The sequence below is a fragment of the Theropithecus gelada genome, chromosome 6, assembly GCF_003255815.1.
Source record: "Theropithecus gelada isolate Dixy chromosome 6, Tgel_1.0, whole genome shotgun sequence".
Classification (NCBI taxonomy): domain Eukaryota; kingdom Metazoa; phylum Chordata; class Mammalia; order Primates; family Cercopithecidae; genus Theropithecus; species Theropithecus gelada.
In genome coordinates, this window is record NC_037673.1 from 146614892 (window position 1) to 146620891 (window position 6000).

The following is a 6000-nucleotide window of genomic DNA, read 5'->3' on the forward strand; positions in this document are numbered from 1 at the left end:
TGGAGCTGGGTCTCTCCAGGCCTTCAGAGAGATGGGAAAGACCCAGTACCTGTGGTGGAGCCAAGGCAAGCCCAGGTCCCAGGCTCAGCGTCATCACCAATGATCTGCACGGACCTTATGTGCAACCCCTCCCCTCTCTGGACCTCAGTTCCCATCCATACAATAAAGCAGTTGAATCAGGTGACCCCTAAAAGTCCTTTTCATCTCTGACATTCCGGAACTTTCAGACCCCCTGACCCTCCCAAGGGACAGCCCTCTCCATCACAGGGCGGAGAAGCTGGTACCTCTGGCAGATAAAAGGTTCTGGGCACCTGAGACATCAAATAGCCCTGATGTGAACTGAGGAGAGGAGAGGATTTTCATTCGGTTAAAGCAATACACCTTGATTTTCAGCCTCCTGCATCAGGCATCACTCTCCTGCTGCCCCAGGAAGCATCTGGTGGATGTGGGGGTCGGGCGCAGGGCGGGCTCTGGGGCCAGGGCTTGGAGATTCAGGAAGTCTTTATCCTGAGAATCTGTGCCTGAGGGCTCAGGAGGGATGTGAGGTGGGCTTCTACACTGGAAGCAACAAGTATGCGAATTTCACACCCACTCCCACCAGAGGTAGGTCCCTGCGTCCATTCCTCCCCTCACCTCTGGATCCCATCACTCATCTGGGCCCAAGTCTTGCTTCCTCTTGAAATTAGAGCATATGAGGTTCGAAAACTCAGCACTGGAAGAGACCTAAGGGTTACAGCATCCACACACAGCCCCTAGTGGGCCCACCTCTCCGACCCTCCCTGCTCAGTATCCCAGGAAAATGGGCATGTGGGCTCTGTGGGAGCCCTCTGAGCTCCTCAAGAAACTGAACACGTTAAGGGGCCACACTAATCGTCAGAAAGTTCCTCCTTGTTATTGCAGGTTAAAGTTTTCCATTAGTGATCATCGATCCTGACCTCCTTCTGTAATGTGTAGAGAAAGGGTAAGAAAAAAACCCTTTCATTGTGAAGTTAAATATGCATGATCCCTGAGTACACAGCAAGGCTTGTGCAGCTGCCAATCTGGGCTGGCGTGGCTTGGAATCCTGAAATTGTTGTAGGGCTGGAAGAAAGCTTTACCATCATCTGGGTCAACCTCCTTGTTTGACTGATGGGAAAACTGAGGCCCCAGGAGGGAACGCCTTGTGCACAGTCCCACAGGGTTCTAAAGTCTGATGACTACCTCTGGCATGCTGAGGGCCCCCACAGCTGAGGCACATTCTCAGGGTTTACACTGGATCCCCAGGGGCATCCTAGGCCCCATCCAGCCTCTCATCAAGGGGATCTGGAGTCAGAAACACCCAGGTGCAAATCCCAGCTCTGCCACTTCTGAGCTGTGGGACTTTAGGCAACTGACTCTGCGCACTTTCTCACCTGTAAAATGGGGAGAGTTTAGCCGGGCGTGGTGGCTCACGTCTGTAATCCCAGCACTTTGGGAGGCTGAGGTAGGCGGATCACCTGAGGTCAGGTAGTTCGAGACCAGCCTGGCCAACATAGTGAAACCCTATCTCTACTAAAAATACAATAATTAGCCAGGCATAGTGGCAGGCACCTATAATCCCAACTGCTTGGGAGGCTGAGGCAGGAGAATCACTTGAGCCTGGGAGGCGGAGGTTGCGGTGAACCAAGATCGCACCATTGCACTCCAGCCTGGGCAACACAGTAAGACTCCAGCTTAAAAAAAAAAAAAAAAAAAATGTGGGAAGAGTTTATAGATCTAATTCTGCGGTTGCTGTGAAGGTTAAATTTTTTTTTTTTTTTTTTTTTTTTTTTGAGACAGAGTCTTGCCCTGACGCTCAGGCTCACTGCAATCTCCGCCTCCTGGGTTCAAGTGATTCTAGTGCCTCAGCTTCCCAAGTAGCTGGGATTACAGGTGCATGCATCACATCCAGCTAATTTTTGTATTTTTAGTAGAGATGGGGTTTCACCATATTGGCCAGGCTTGTCTCAAACTCCTGACTTCAGGTGATCCACCCGCCTCGGTCTCCCAAAGTGCTAGGATTACAAGTGTGAGCCACCGTGCCCAGCCTTGATGGTTAAATTAATCCAGTATTTATTAAGAACATCCTGAATGCCCCGCATGTTCCAAGAGCTGAGGAATACAGCAGCAACTCTGAGGTAACGATGTAAAGCACAATTGAAGTAGACACAGAAAGTACTAAGAACAGGTTGGTTCCTGTTATATAATCCTGCTCACACTGCTTCCTAGCTGAGGTGCTACAAACCCTGACCCTGGGAAGGGGCCCAACACCCCTTCCCTTCCCTTCTAACACTGTGGGTCAGAAGACAGGGGGCACTGAAAAAAGATTCCCATTCCAAGGACCCACTGCCCACTGGGTTCTGAATCATATGCAAGAAATGGGTGGGCATTTCAGAAGAGCTTTATCATCCCTTTCTCCCTCCCCACTGCACTGAGCAGCAGCCTATTCTAAGCAAATGCCCAGAGCACCCTCCTTTAGCCTAGGAGGCGGCTGGTCTCAGAGTCAGACTGTGGCTCTTGCCTGGAGGATGGACACGGATCTTTGGAACGTACATGGTGTCCAGGTCCCTTCCATGGGCAGAGCCTTTTGTAGATTGTAGACTAATTTCATAACCAAGTGTTCCAATGCAGGAGGCTGGGAGAGCAGTGGCTCTCCCAGTCGGTGGCCAGAGGTCCAGCTGTGAAGTGCAGGAACTGTGGTAAGCACCTTGCCAATGCTGTTGTCTCACGGAGCCCACACACAGTCCTGCTGCTCACGGACAAGGAGATTGAGGCCCAGAGAGGCAAGGTGCTGCCCCAGGGTCACACAGTCAGCCAGAAACTGGCTCGGGGTCAGTGCATAGTCATCTGATGCCCAAGCCTGGTGCTGTTTACCCACAGCACTCACTGCCTTCCAGCTGTGGAAGGCGCCCAGAGTTGGGATGTGGGGGGTCTGAGGTTAGCCACACGGTGGATTTGTATCAAGCCAGGGCAAGCACTGGGTCTCCTGACTCTGGATCCACGGTGCTTTCCGCTGCCTGTCCCACATCTGCGGGCAATTATAAGTCCCAGCTCTTCTTCCCACAGAGGAGGGGGGCTGCTGATAACTGCTGTCTGGGAGGAGGGTGCTGACCAGATGGTCTCCTTCCTCTCTCAGGACTAAGCCAGGGCCTGGGCAGACCTTGGAGCAGTCAGACCTGAGGCTGCACTTTCTGCTGGAGAAGGTGCTGAAGCCAGGAGCAGGCTCTGCAGGAGGTCGGAGATTCTTCCCTCTGACTAGGAGCTTCCCAGAGAGCACGAGGTAAGCCTTTAGAGTCAGGCAGACTTCAGCCTAAACACCACCTCGACTCACCGTATGGCCCTGGGAAAGTCACTTAGCCTCTCCAGACCGCAGCTTCCTCATCTACAAAAAGGAGGTAGTAACACTGATTTCAAAAACTTGCCATGAGGACTCCAAGGTGTGTGAGGTACCAGGCTCTATGCCTGCATGAGGTAGGTGTTCAGGGACTGTATGTCCCTGAAGGCTATGGCTTTTGGGTCTCCCGCTTGGAGACAGGGGAGGACTGTGTGACTTCAGAACTTGTCACTAGAAGCCTCTGTGCAATCAGGAGGTCACAGAGGGAAGCAGACATACTCCTCCCTGCTTGCAATGGAGAAATGCCGCCTGGAGGAGCCACACGATGTCCTGGAAGGGCACCTGTGAGAAGGCTGGAGGCCTGGGTTCTAGTCTCACACTTGGGAGCAGAAGGTCTTCAGTGAGCTCCCCCTTCCTTTCACCAGGACACTTTCTCAGTCCCACTGCCTATCCAGGGCTGGGCACTGGGGCCAGAGCACAGGATGGGGAAACCTTAAACCTTTCCCCAGCAGAAAGTGCAGCCTCAGGTCTGCTGCTGGGGCCTGAACAATCTCTGATGAACAAACAGAACATAAACAGATCACCAACAGGGGAGGGCCAAGTAACGTGGATTCAGCACAAAGTGCATGGCTAGCACTTGGAAGACAGGAAGAACCTGGGAAGGCTGCCTGGAAGAGGTGGAGTATGGAATATCCCTGAAAGAAAAGTGATGAGGAAGGGCATTCCAGGAAGGGGGAAGAGGGAGGGCAAATGCCCACAAGCAGGATGGTGCGCATTCCTTCTGGGAATTCTGGGATCTGACTGGCGGGAACAAAAGGCCCAAGTCTGGAGTAATGGGGCACAGGGAGATTCCAACCTCTCCAGGTTGTGCCACTTACTAGCTGTGTGGTTACAGTTATGTGGCTGCCTGAGCCTCAGATTCCTCATGTATAAAACGGAGGTAAAAACAGTCACTGCCTCTGGGGTTGCTGGTGAGCATTACATGAGATCAGTCTCATAAAGCACTCAGCACAGTCGCGGCGTGCAGTAAGTGTCAAGCAGTGGCAGCCTCTGTTAGGAGCTGGGAGTTTCTCCAGGCACTGGGGAGCCATAGGCGGATCCTGGGCAGGGAAGTGGTGTGATCGGATTTATGCTTTAGAATGGCATGGAGAAGGAGTAGAGTCCAGAAGGAGGGAGGACAACCAGGAGGCCTGAGCAGCTGCCTGGGACCAAAGGAAATGGCCCACTGGCTGATCCCTTCTTCACAGAGGAGCCCCCCAGATCTGACAATCAGGTCCCAGCCCCCAGTCCCCAGCCCCAGCAGCATGACCGCTAAGGGGTTGCCATGGCCCCCCATCGCCCTTGAACTTTCCTAGCCCTCAAACTTTTCTAGCTGCTGGGGGTTTAGAAGGATATCTTAGGAATCTAGAAAATTTGCAAATCCATTTGAATCCCCAAAGGTTGCCTGGTGGCTGACTGGCCTAAAGCCAGACTGATTCTTAGAAACAAGGCTTGGGCCGAGGAACAGCGGCTATGGTCCTGAGGTCCCCAGTCCCCGCTTTCTGTGTACCCTTCTCCCAATTCCCCTCTCCCGCTCCTCCCAGCTCTCCCCACTCCCCATTGACTGTGCTGTGCTTTGGAGGCCCCCACTCAGCGCCCAGAAACCCCTGAGGGTTTTTGATGAAGGCAGGGGCAGCAGGGATGATGAGGTGGAGGCCACTCACCCCAGAGCAGGGGAAAGGAGAAAACTGCCTCCTCCAACCCTGACATCACCCAGTCTCCCAGCCTCCTCTCATCTGGTTTTATTAAAAATGTCTTCCTTTTTTTTTTTTTTTTTTTTTTGCCTACTCAAAGAGATGCAGGCTAGGGCAAAGGGACAGGGCATGGGGCTGGGGTTCCCACTTTTTCCAGTGCTTACCTTGCTGCTGATGGCTTCTGATGTGGGCAGAGTTCCAGGCTCTGGACAGTCACCCCCTCCAGGAAGTCCTCCTTACTGCCCTCTGCCTGTTATCAAGTTTGGAGTTTCTGTTATCAGAAAGACTGCTGGTCCCAGAGTGGGTAACAGCTGGGTAGAAGGCCAGGCAGGACCGTTGCAGGCTCCTGAAGGCTCAGGAGAACGGAGGGATGGAGGGAGGGGACTGCTGCAGGGAAGAGGAGCGGCCCAGCTTCGCCTCACTCCCCAAGCATCCTTCGGGAGGAGCAGAGCCGCCAGAGGGGCCGCCCTGGGTCTGGCTGTCTGCGTTGGGCAGGGCCAGCGCAGGCTGCTGCTGGGCAGCTGGGCTGAGGGGCTGGCTCTCTCCTCCTCGTTGTTGATCTCCTCTCTGGCTCCAAGTTGCTCACAGAGCGATCCTGGGTCCCAGATAGGGCGGGCAGTCACTGCTGGCTGCTGGCAGCCTCAGGAGCTCACACCACTGTGGGCTTCCATGCCCCACCCCGCCTTCCCCCGCCACTTTGGGGGAAAGGCTGCAGGGCGGCTTCTGATTGGCCCGGCTGGGAGAAGGGGGGCGGTGGGGCAGGGAGGGTGGACGCGTGCGTCTGTTTTCAATTTCAGGGTTTTTTTCCCCCTCTCTCTTTCTTTTCCCCCAAGTTTCTTGTTTTTCTTCTTTTCCCTCTGCTTACTCCCTCCCGTCGCCCGTTCTCTCAGGATGTGAAGGGATGCTTAAAAATTCCACAGCCCACGCCAGCCGCCA

General features: G+C 54.0%; 1 protein-coding gene across 3 annotated transcripts in view; it reads right to left on the minus strand.

Moving 5' to 3' along the window:
• PDGFRB (platelet derived growth factor receptor beta) overlaps positions 1-5762 on the minus strand; it is a 42297-nt gene extending 36535 nt beyond the window's left edge. For 2 of the 3 annotated variants that reach the window (XM_025387941.1, XM_025387942.1), the window contains exon 1: positions 5229-5734. The gene's annotated coding sequence lies outside the window, so the exon portion shown is untranslated. Of the gene's footprint in view, positions 1-5228 lie in introns of all 3 variants that reach the window. The other variant, XM_025387939.1, reaches the window with a different exon arrangement.
• Between the last annotated feature and the right edge of the window lie 238 nt (positions 5763-6000).